Source organism: Thunnus maccoyii, chromosome 19 (assembly GCF_910596095.1).
Source record: "Thunnus maccoyii chromosome 19, fThuMac1.1, whole genome shotgun sequence".
NCBI classification, from domain to species: domain Eukaryota; kingdom Metazoa; phylum Chordata; class Actinopteri; order Scombriformes; family Scombridae; genus Thunnus; species Thunnus maccoyii.
Genome location: NC_056551.1, coordinates 22271780 through 22283885, shown reverse-complemented (window position 1 = coordinate 22283885; position 12106 = coordinate 22271780). Strand labels below are relative to the sequence as shown.

The following is a 12106-nucleotide window of genomic DNA, read 5'->3' as shown; positions in this document are numbered from 1 at the left end:
AGTTACTGAAATGCGCTGATTTGCATAGAGAAAATATACACGTATTTTAAGAGGTTTTATTTAAAGGATATATCACTGAAAAAGGTCATTAGACGAATCGTCATGATGGGTATTATTATAATATAGGCGTATGGGACTTGAGGCCCCTAAGAGTAAGAAAAAAAATAGATATTTTGCATGGACATATTTTAAAAAAAAGGCTACATCCTCAATTTAGGAGCAAGTCCAGGAAAAGGCATCACAACTTGCTTGGCTTCATCCACTAAAGAACTGCTAAACTTCTTCTAACAGGCCAGATTGCAGTTTGAACTGGAAAGCGTCCAGTCAGCAGGTTTTTACCTCAGTTGAACTAAAAGATCTTGTAAGTCCACTGCTGCTCTATCTCTGGAGACTGTTCAGTAAATAACTGTAGGAAAATAAAGTAATTAGTCTTTTTAAAAAAAAACATAAGTAATATATGTGCAGAAAATGAATTAAATATTATATTAAAAACAGGATTTTACATGAATATTTACGTGAAATCTTGCGTGAATTTTTTTAAAATCACTTTCATTTGGTGGGTTGCTGTTGGAAGTTAAATTTAGAACAAAGACTAAACATTTTCTTTAAAGAAAATCTGCTTTCATTTTGGAATAAAAGTCTTAAAAGTTTACTTTAATTGCATGGCGCTTAATTCGGAAATCACAGTGTACTGGTTTTTAAGAGTTTCCATCAAGTGTCACCAGGTGTTTCTGACAGAAGGCAGTGATGTGTCTGTTCAGCAGTGATTTGTCAGACACTGTTCCTAATTTCTGAAACACATAAAATTACATCAGCAACCATCACTTGATGGACTTTTTCCTTGTCTTAAAAATCAAAGTTTTTAGAGGTGGGTAAGAGGTTAAAATAACTTGTAAAGTGTAGTTTTTACTTTTACAGAAATTCAGTGGGGAGTTGTTGTGTTTTTTTTACACGTGCATAGTGATGTTAGGTTGCAGGCTGTGACAAAGCATGGAGGAAATTCCATTTTCCCTGTGGGAGCCCACGGGTGCCCGCTCACAGAAGCGAGCTGCTGCAGTTTGCAAGAAGAAACGTTCCCAAGATTTTTATCGCTGAAATGATCCAGTCGATGCAGTCCTGGTTAACAGATGACTCCAGGCTATCTGATACGTCTCTGCAGCCAAACAGCATCGTTGCAGGCCACTCGGCTGAAAAGATAAGGTGCGTTTGGGAAATGTTTGTTTCTGTGTTTAGTCAGCTTTAATGACAACATAAACTTATCTTGAAAACCATAATGAATGGCCATTAGAACTACAAAGGTTTCCAAATGGTGCGCGTTCAAGGGAATATTTTAGTGTCATATCAAAATTACAACTCGAGTAAACCAATTTTCTCCACAGAGGAATAAACACAGACTCAAGTGAACCGCAAAGATCAAGCTCAGGGAATATCACAAAGTGTTTCCCAAACTGCAGCAGACTTCTTGAGCAATTAAGAGCGTTTGGCTTTGAATGGTAGAGGAAATAGCTTTCCTTGCTGTTAAATGTCACCAGAAACGCGCCTGGGGCATAAAGTGACCACTTTGTTTTTGTTTTGTGTGCTTTAATACCTCTCAGTTACAACGATTGTAATATCACAGGAGAGCACGGGCGAGCAGGTCAAACCAAAGTCTCCATGAGTCCAGAAAGCTCCCAATTTCACTTTTAATAGAAATAAAAATCATTGAGCAATATAGGTTGATCACTTTCTAAATTTAAAGAATTGTTTAATTATTATTGACTTCTGATATTGATTTTTTTTGTAAATATTTAATGAGTTTATAACATGAAATTAAACTTGCATAATAAAACCACATTATTTGATCTTTGACCCAAAAGACAAAAAAAAGTTCTATTTTCTTTTCTTCAAAGTCCCAAAATGTTTAGATTTCTCATGATTATAACAAACCAAGAATGTCTGAGAACCATAAGATTTGACCTTTGATGACTCTCATGCCAGAATAAAAATAATGCAACAAGTTAAGAGCTCAAATAGGCCCAGAGAGCACTCCGAACCTTCACCAGGAAGATTTAAATTATGGCAGCATAAGGAAAAGCTTCCTCATTTGCACATAAAAACAAAGAAAGACATTAAAATGATCTCTCTTAGTGAATAAATATTATGATATCATATGAGTCCTGGATTAATTGAAAAGAACAAATCTGCATCTGGGATGAGCCTGTTTTTGTGATAAAAGTGTCATAAAATGCAAATAAGGTGTAAAGAAAGTTACTGAAACGAGCTGATTTGCAATAAAAACATATAAGTATTTTCAGAGGTTTTGTTTAAAGGACATAACAGTGAAAAAAAAGCTCATTGCATGATTTGTCAGTGTGGATAGTGCATGAATTTTTGCCAGTATTTTTAGATTTTGGTGTCTCAGAGTTGGAGGAAAAGCTCATTTACCTTTTGTTTTTTCTTTTGCACCTCCATATTTTAAATGTGGATTTTTTTTTTCACGCTTCAGTTGCAGGAGTACTTGTCTCCCAGAAAACAATCAATTCAGCTGTGTTTGATCCACTCCTAACTGTGAACATGATTTATTTTTCACTCTGTTTTGGTATATTCTCACAGCTCCTTTACACCCGTTTAAGTCGCCACAAACTTGAGTCACGAGTGCAAAGAGCGGTGTCTGCAGGAATTCCCTCAGGTCAGAGAGAAAGCTATGTTTTGAGGACCTTCTTAGCAGCCTTTGCCTCACTGGCCTTTGACCCCAGTCAGCCCTCTTTAGTGAAGGAGCATAATCCACCTAACATGGATTTAAACAAACAGTGTAATCCATAACACTCAGCCGTTGCACACCATCTCATTCAGGTTATGAGCCCTGCTGCTGTTATGACTGTGTTGCTTTGAGTGGGTGATTTGTCTCACGGACTTTATTGTCCTTTGGCAGCGGGAGCGAGGTTCTCACTGTAATTTCATGTGCAATTCCCTGTTTCAAATTGAAATGAGAGTGAGAGCTATCTGCATCTGTGAGGGCATCCTCTCGTGATTCCCGCACCTGCGTTGTAACTCCAAAATGTGAAAAAATGTGACTGTGAAACGTGGTCGTCCCTGTTTTCCCCAGCTCTGTGTGCTTCAGTACAGCTGTGTTTGTGGCCCTTGCACCTCTGCCCTCGCCTGCCTCCCTGCCGCTTCAAGCCTCACTGCTCCCCCCTCCTTCCTTAAAAAAGTTCATCAATATTTTGGTTGACCTTTGACTTGACCCGCACAATTAAACAATGGGATTTTGGGTACACTAAATGGCCTGGCTTTGCTACAGAGGGCAGACTAATGAGAGGATGTCGTCTTTAGTTTATAGTTCAGTCCAGAAAGCAGTGGAGCGGAAAAACAACCCGACGTTCCGTTAAGCTGCCTCACGCAAACTTTCAAAGCAGGGGCACTTGGAATCAGACTGGGCTTTCCAATGTCATTTACCTTCACTCACATAACCCCGCCCATCCACCTTCACCCCCCTCCTCCAAGTTTATCTGGCTCTGGTCTCCTTTTTCTCCTTTTTTTTAAGTGTCTCTTAGTTGCATTTCATCATCCAATTCACCCCTTGTTATAACAAGAGAAACAAACATTTTTCAGGTTTACATGAACAAATGAGATCAGTGCTGTGACTGTATTGTACTGCATGTAGTCAGCCTGTGTTTGTGTGTGTGTGCGTGCGTGTGTGTGTAACAAAGGCTGTTTTTGTATGTTTAGCTGTGTTTTTCATGTACTTTTCCCTCGGTCTTGCCAGTGTTGCTTTTTCAGTCTCCCAGCTGGAGTAACAACTGACTGCTGAGCCACTTTTTCATTAAAAAGTCAGACTGTGGCTCTTCTTGAGCAGTGCTCACAAAGGTATGAAAAACACTAAAGCATTGATGGAATGTAACTAATTACATTTACTCAAGTAGTAATTTTAGGTAGTTTTACTTCCATTTTTGTCACTTTATACTTATAATCCACTACTTCAGAGTCAGATATTATACTTTTTACCCCGTTTATTTTATTGATAGCAATTGTTTCTTGTTAATTTTTAAGATCTTACATATAAAACCTGTCATAAAGGTGTAAAATATGATGCATTGTTATAGATTAAACCAGTGGTTCCAACCTTTTTGGCTTGTGGACCCTTAAAATGTCATTCTTCATGATAAGAATGTGAGCAGTTGAAAATGAAAAGGTTAACTATTTCATTTAAAGGATCTTTATAGCCATGAAATAAGTATTTCACGAGAAAAAAGTAAAAAATTAGAGAAAAGTTGATTGTAATTTTGTATTCCTTTAATCATCTGGAGACCCCTCAAATTTTTCATGATGATTTTAGGGTTTAAGTACACCACTGAAGAATGTGAGGTTATGTAACTGGGTATTCTTTCTGTAAACAAAACTAACAAAAAGCTGATAGCAGTATTTTTAGAGTCATTTTGTTTTAAGACGGACAAAAATACTCTGCTTTGAATAACGATTTTTCCATAAAACAGTTCAATTACCTGGTTAAAAATTCTTAAAATTACACCTACCTTTTCTCCTTAATTTAATCTGTGAATATGCAAATATGTTTTAATTCCAAAAGTTTAACTGGTGGACACAAGATGTCCCTACCACATCACACTTGTGTAAACTGTATACCAGACCGAGGTCGGCCTCAGAATTGGTTGTGATGTCACAAAATCATGCTCGTAGGAACACGCTTTAAACTCATTTAAGAAACTTTCCACTTTCAGCAGATGAATGTGAAAACAGTTTGACCACTGTCGAACTCTGCACATACATCATTCTGCACAGTGATAAAAAGCAAAACACGTTTTTTTTTAAAAAGGCGGGGGGCTTTAAATTTGAATATTTTAACTGTAAATAAATATCACTTTACCAGAATTTTATTCCTGGGAGTGTCGAGAGGGCTTTGAAACACAATTTAGTCTTTTATATTACAATGAAATTGCCAGAAAATGTAACTGAATAGAATATAACCTTATAATTCCAAATACTTAAACCAAGTATTTTTATGTAATTTTGTCAGGGTGTGTTTGGGTGATTAAGACACATGACCTCAGCATTTATCCAAAACCTTTTTAAATATAAACCTCATGATAAAGACATGGATTACATTAGTTTAAAAAGCATTTCTAGTTTGTGTGTGCAGGCCTATATTAATTAATTTAATACAAATTAAGATTAAGACATTATAGACATATCATCCCTGAATTGAAGTTTTGAATGAGTGTAAAATTAAAGTTAAAAATCAAGCGATACAACAACAATTCTGCACTGTGTTGGTTTTAAAGAATGACGCTGCTCTGCACTTAAATGATTTATTAGTGCATCAGCTGTATGTTTATGTAGTATAATGGCACTGAATCTATCACTGCCAGAGTATTGTCACAATGGAAACATGTGTGTCGTTACTGTTATATATCTGAATGCCAGTAATATTATTATTAGGTCCCCTCCCCCCTATATAAACACACACACACACACACACACACACACACACACAGACAGACACGCACGCACACTTCAACCCTATGGTGCACATACACACATTGGCTCCATCTCCATCTATTGGTTCAATCTTTCGAGGAACCTCCTCCCAGAGCGACAGACTCGATATCTTTCGCTCTAATAATCTCTCACAAATGCTGCGTGTGGCTGTAGTGTCCCCGAGTGCTCTACGCACGAGATGGCTGCACAGGCGAGTCGTATAGGACTCACTGTAAGACCACGCAGACAAATAAACATACTGAATGCGCACGTAAACACCACTTAAGTCGTAATAGTCCTTCTCCACAGCATTCAGATACGTTCTTTACATCAGAATGGTGATATAACTGAATCTGTCTTGGCATCTTAATATTACCTTTGCCATGTGTCTGTCATGATATCCAGTAAAACAGATACATTCGCTCATCTTGCTAATGTGCTGAGACGGACTTTGCTTTATTCACATAATTACAAAAGCCCTGAAATATCACCCGACGTGTTAGATGAGGGGACGGACAGCATGAGAAATTGCGGTGACAAAGGATTGAGATGAATGGATTTGGGAGGGGAGGACCCACTGTCTCAGAAAGCATGAGGGAGGAGGGCTCTGTCACGAACATATTAGTATGTGTGAGATGGGAATAGACAAGGAGACACATTACAGGATTATGGATGTGATTTTGGGCTAAAAAGGAGAGGTTAAAAGACCTAGCTGTCCTGTCTTGGAGTGAGAGGAGAGGGGGAGCGTTGAGTCGTGAGCTCCCTTGCAGCAAGAGTCCTCAATCCAACCCTGGAAGAGGTTCACACCCAACAACGCTCAGAGGGGAGTAGTGGATGTCCAACGATATAGTGAACAGTTTCCTGGAGACATGAAATACTTGATAGAAAATATGCCTTAAAAATAAAGAATTGTGTCCTTTGTGGCCCTTTGTGACAACAGTTTTGGAGGTTCAGAGTAGATGATTTGCTGGTGGCTCTGTGCTCACTGGCACTTTGCCAAAATAGCGGGTTCATTACTACTGAATCAGTTACAGCAGACTGACACCCAGACTTCAACCCACACACCTCACAGCGCTGACGAGACCGCCCTTCGCTTCTGTGCCAAGATGGTTAGAGACCTCCTATTTGTGATGCAGGCGGCTGACAGTCCTCGCAACCCTAAAAGTGCTTTATCTTTCATTTTTACAGGTCAGTGTTACTGATCAGCTCATTTTGTTAAGGTCTACGTTATGTGGATGGACCCCCCCTCCCCCCAAAAAATGTGCAAAATTCACTTTTCAGCAGCTGAACTGCAGCAGAATCTACCTCAAAATAATCTCTCATAAATGAAAACATATGCAGCTGGCTCTTTAGAGGGGAAAAATGATTGAGAGCAGCAATTGAAAGAGGAAGTAAAGAAGGTCAAAAAGTGATCTTTATTTTCTTAAGAATCCCTACCTCTGCCATTAGCCAGTGGTAGTTTCTTAACCTTTTTGGTCTTGAATCAAGGACCTGCTCGGTTGAGTTTACCCCCCCCAAAAGAAATTAGACTAAAATTACAGCATGAGGTCATGGATCCCTGGCAATGAACTCAACAACTGAGAAAAAAGGGGTTAGCAAAAAAGATTTAAAACCTTTGAAGATCATGGCTTAGTATAGAAATAATCATGAAAAATAAAGTAAATTATATTTACTTAAGTGCACGTTAAAGCCAGAAACCTCAAAGTGGGAGGACTATAGCATGAGTTTTATGGAAGTGGCCAGTTTCGGCATTCTTGTGATATTTCCAAGGAACTAAAGATAGCAGGGCTGTAAAATACACATAAATGGTTGTGCGCAACAAATACACATATAGTTCCTTATAAGTTAAAGTTTGTTCAGATAGGCACCTAAAATATCAGATGTTACATTGCTTTTACAATCATTGCCGCTCGCCTTTTAATTATGTGATTTTGCAAAATGGTTGTGGTGTTGCATAAATTGTATATTGTGAGGACGGGAGCTAGTGGAAAACACCAAAGAGGAAGGCAAAAAATCATCTCTGTCCTCAAATTTGTGTAAGAAGTTACAGGAAAGACAACAAAATTTCCAAAGTTTACACATGGAAGTTGTGTTTTCTCATCGTGCTGCGACTGTTTTTTTAACATCCTTAAAGTACAGGTTCTTTTGCTTTGCTTGTGGTTCATCATAGTCCAACAATTCCACTCATGGGGCTTTTAAAACAAACCTAGTGGGGCATCATTCACCACAGCACCTTCAAACATGGAGCAGACTCTCTCTAGCTGTTTTCCTTCAGTGATTTTTAAGAGTAAAATGTGGATTTTACAGAAGGAGAAGTGCTGAATAATTTTCTTATTCGGTATCTTCTCAATGGTAGAAAAATACATGATGTTTTTCCTCAGCGGTGAAGACTAATTTCAGGTTTTATTAAAGTCAACTTAAAATGTCTAGCTTTTATTTTCAGACCATTTCTGAGCTTATAAATATGAGTTCACTGAGTTGAAGTCTTTTGACTGTTGAGAGTTCGCTCAACTCGTTAAATTACGTTTTCTAAAGAAATGCGATCTTGATCAGACTTCCCAGCATGCATTGTGTTAGAGTTAAAACTCTCCAACAAAGACACTTCTTTATTGTTGTTTGAAGAAAATATACATGATGGAAGCTTGCTGTGTGTCTTTAATACATGTTAATGTAAGTCATGGTCATTGAAAACAATGCAAACCATAATGGAGGTTTGAAGTGAATTCAGTTAATTTACATTTTCACAACTCACTAGACTTTGAGTTGTGAACTTTGAACTAATCATTCAACTGTTTCTAAGTTGAGCCGGCTTAAAATGTATTACGGTATAGGTGGAAATAGGCAATAAAAACAGGTTAAGCAATTAAATGAGATTTAAATACATCAACAGAATTTCAACATGATAAATTTGAACCGTTTCAGAGTTTAGGAGACAGATGCAAAAAGCTGAGTCTCCTTTAAATTTCAGTTGAATTGGTGAGGTAATTAGGAGACCTTAGTCAGACGACCACAGACAACATAAAATGACGGTTACGTAGATAGTGTGGCTTTAATTCAGCGTACTGTACTCTGGGGCTTTGCTGAGTAATGGCAATTAAAACAGTTTAAAAATTGATTTTAAAGTGGAGCGGGAGCCTGTGTAATGAGGCTGAGTAATGTGAGCAGGCTGTTTTGGTGTTTGTTAGAAGTCCTCTGTTTATTAGGAACAGTGCTCTACAGTACACACAACCTCCAACAGAGAGGAACCCAACAAAGCAATTACAACATGTGTTTTTTAAACACAATAACACTCACACTGATTGTCTACAACCGATAACTGACCTGAGTTTGACTGGAAATGGCAAACCAGGAACTGTTCAATTCAAACTATTTAGAGTTATTCCTACATCTGAAGTATGTTTTAATTAGTTTGTGTTACTGTGTGAGGGTGTGTGTGTGTGTGGTGAGATAATGGCATGAGTGGACAGTAACTGAAATAATCTTTTAAACATTTGCTTACATTTTAAAACTTGCTTTTCTATTCTATTATTATTTACAGTGATTAACTTACATGTGTCTGTTCCACTCTGCTGTAATTTGTGCTGAAACCAAAATGTCATCACAGATCTCAGCTTGAGCTCTACAGTGGCTACTATAACATCTGAGATTTACAAAGGAGCACGATGACGCTGAATACAGCTGGACCAGCGCTGAGTATACTGTCCTTATTCTTAAATGTCCAATGGAGTTGGAGTATCAAGAAACCATTAATTTGTTTTAGAGATGTGTTTAGGGATTCACTCTGTATTTTAACAATGTTTTGACTGCTAGTAATACTCCAACTTCTTGAGCTTGTTGCTATTTCTTACCTTTGTTTATGACCTCGTATGTTTGTTCCCATAGTTGTTCAAAAAATATTATTATTTTATTTTATTTACTCATTTATTTTTTCTTCTCCCATGATAGTGGGATGTAATGGCTCTGGTCAATCCACAGTCAGAGGTATGTAAATCCACATATTTGTCATCTACTGTTTTTTTCTGTTTGTTGCATTTGTTGTCTCAGAATTTGTAAAAGCGCATATATAGCCTATACACATATATGTCCATACTTGTATGTGTATGTTCATGTTTGCATATTATTATTATTATTGTTATTTTGTTCCATTTATGTATTTATTCTTCAAATCTTATTTAACCATGGGCAACATCCAATAAAAATTTAATCACAACATATATATATATATATATATATATAATTGATACTTTATTAATACAGTATAGTTATGTACCTGACTATGATATATAAGAACTTTGTCGTCACCTGTTTGGGCATAAGCAGACATAAACAGTCCAGCTTTCATGAAACACTACCAACTAACTGGAATCAATAGAGAGAGACACAGTGGAGTATCTTTGGCATAACAGAATGACAAAACATTTTAAACTGACATCTGGAATTGCATTGTGGCTTTTTGACACACTTGAGGGCGGAAATTGATGAACAGGCAAAGAAGTTGAAAAAGAAATTGAGAAAATGAATGGTTTTTTATGGTAGTCTTTCAGCCAAGCTTTATCAAACACATGAGAGATGACCTCAGACGTTTCAAATAGTGGAAAACAAAAAAAAAGAGAAAATAAATGTGACAATATATGGAGTGTAACGGGAAATCACTGCACTCATCTTAAATCTTTTTGTGTTTGTTTCAGCAGCATGTCTCCAACGATGTTTCAGCATGTGCAGAGTGTGTGTGTGTGTGACAACAATGCAACAGTTGGTTTATATTCAATTTACTGCCTTCCTGCTATACATTAAGCTTATTACATGTTAATGCTATGACACGACTGTCATGTGTGTATTCTGTCTTTTATTATAGAAGCCAAATATATGTCACACCATTGTGCATTTGTGCTGTATATGGACAGAAATCATTACGGTTGATTGTAATGCATTCTGATTTCATAGTGATGTCCCTCAAGTGTATATGAAAACAATCTGTAAGCATCCCAAAATGTTAAATGTACCCTACATTGTTGTTTCTAATTAAAGGATATGGATGGCAATTTTCTATATTTTTCTTATTGTCAACAAATGTGCAGAGCCAAACTGACAATGAATTGTTCCAGACCCTGATATATCATATTCCCGTGAGTTGTAGATCTCTGTTGTTGTCCAAAAACCATTAAAAACAAGTCAATGAGCCACAACGTTGCACTGGGTGAAATGTTCCTTCGCCCCGAAGATTACGGTCATGTTAGTTTATTTAGAAACGGCTCCAAAGACTATTAACAGCGATCATGTTTTCAGTCTCTGGAGAGCAGTTCTGTGTAAGGCAACAGCCTCTTGACGTTTCTTGAGAAATTTATAATGTGGTACAAAGTCAAGAGGTTGTGATATGTAGCACAACAAGCTAGTGAAGCTCTATAAATGGAACAGCGTTCCCGTGCATGAGCAGTGGCATCTGCTTTACATGGAACTACTCTTTGGAGACTGAAAATATGATTGTTGTTATTAGTCTTTTACACTTTGCTTGTGGATTCACCAAAGAGAACATCTGGAGTGTGACACTTCTGAAATGCAACACAGATTTGCTTAATAAGTTCTGGTGAATGAATTGATCCTGTTGCTTTCTTAAATTAACATTCAACCTTCAGCTCTTTTACTACAATGTAGGACTTTAAAATGTCATACTAAATGTTTTGCAGTGTGCATTACAGCAATGCCTGCACTGGCACTATAACTCCCACAAAAAAGACCATACATTACAGGGGATATCTAATAAATATTTATATATTATAAATTCTGAATATATCTCTCCTTTCCATCACAGTCTGATGGTGAGGTATCAGACACACATACAGGCTAAATAAGGATGGTTGCAGAGAATATGCAGAACAGGTGAGGAAACAGTGTGGACACTGTGAGATTTACTTTCTCCTGAACTTTGACCCATCTTTGATAAACTGGAAAACATGTCAAGTGATGGCGCTGGTGGTTATTCTATTAGTATCAGACATTCATTCTGATAAAAGCGTTGGAAGTGTGGGTGGTCGATCTGTATGCCACACTTCAGTCAGACTCACATCCAGCACTCTTTATGTGAAAAGAGATGGGACAAAGCAAGCTGCATGTATGCAAGCAATCACACACGCGCTGCGGATTACTCACAACATGATGCAGACTGATTGTTCACTTGTGGGACGTGTCATGAGTTTGCAAATTCTTCCCTCTGAATGTGAATCTGTCTCAAGACATCAGCGCTGCATTTTGCTCTTAGTCTAATCCTGCACGTACAACTTTAATGACCTCAGCTGTAAAAACAGAGAGGGTACGCATCTCCTCCTCCGCGCCCTGTCCTACGGCAGATCCCTGGAGGCGGGGGCGGGGAGGAGTTCGCAGGAGTCGGGTTTGGGGGGATCCAGATGCTTGGTTCCAAGGAAGCTAAATAACTTCAAGGTTCACTTGGTTAAGCGCTGTAAGACATACTTCAACACTTCCTTCACTCTCTCCCTTTCACTCTCTGTGGGTGCGCCTCCTCTGTATGTTTGTCTAAGGCAGTGTGAGAATGGAAAGTTTGTGTTATTCTTCAGTGCATATCAATCCTTCTACATTTATGCAGCCAAAAGATGTGTTGTTGAAAGAGAGGATATTGAGA

The 12106-nt window shown here is 37.8% G+C and overlaps 1 long non-coding RNA gene across 2 annotated transcripts; it reads left to right on the top strand.

The window, feature by feature from the left end:
• The first annotated feature begins 943 nt into the window (after positions 1 to 943).
• LOC121885944 lies at positions 944 to 10501 on the top strand. Of its 2 annotated transcripts, XR_006092645.1 has the most exons (4): positions 944 to 1200; positions 9077 to 9165; positions 9418 to 9453; positions 10164 to 10501. It is a non-coding gene; the product is annotated as an uncharacterized LOC121885944 (long non-coding RNA). The 2 variants fall into 2 exon arrangements; XR_006092644.1 differs by having other exon boundaries at positions 9077 to 9453.
• The last annotated feature ends 1605 nt before the right edge of the window (positions 10502 to 12106 follow it).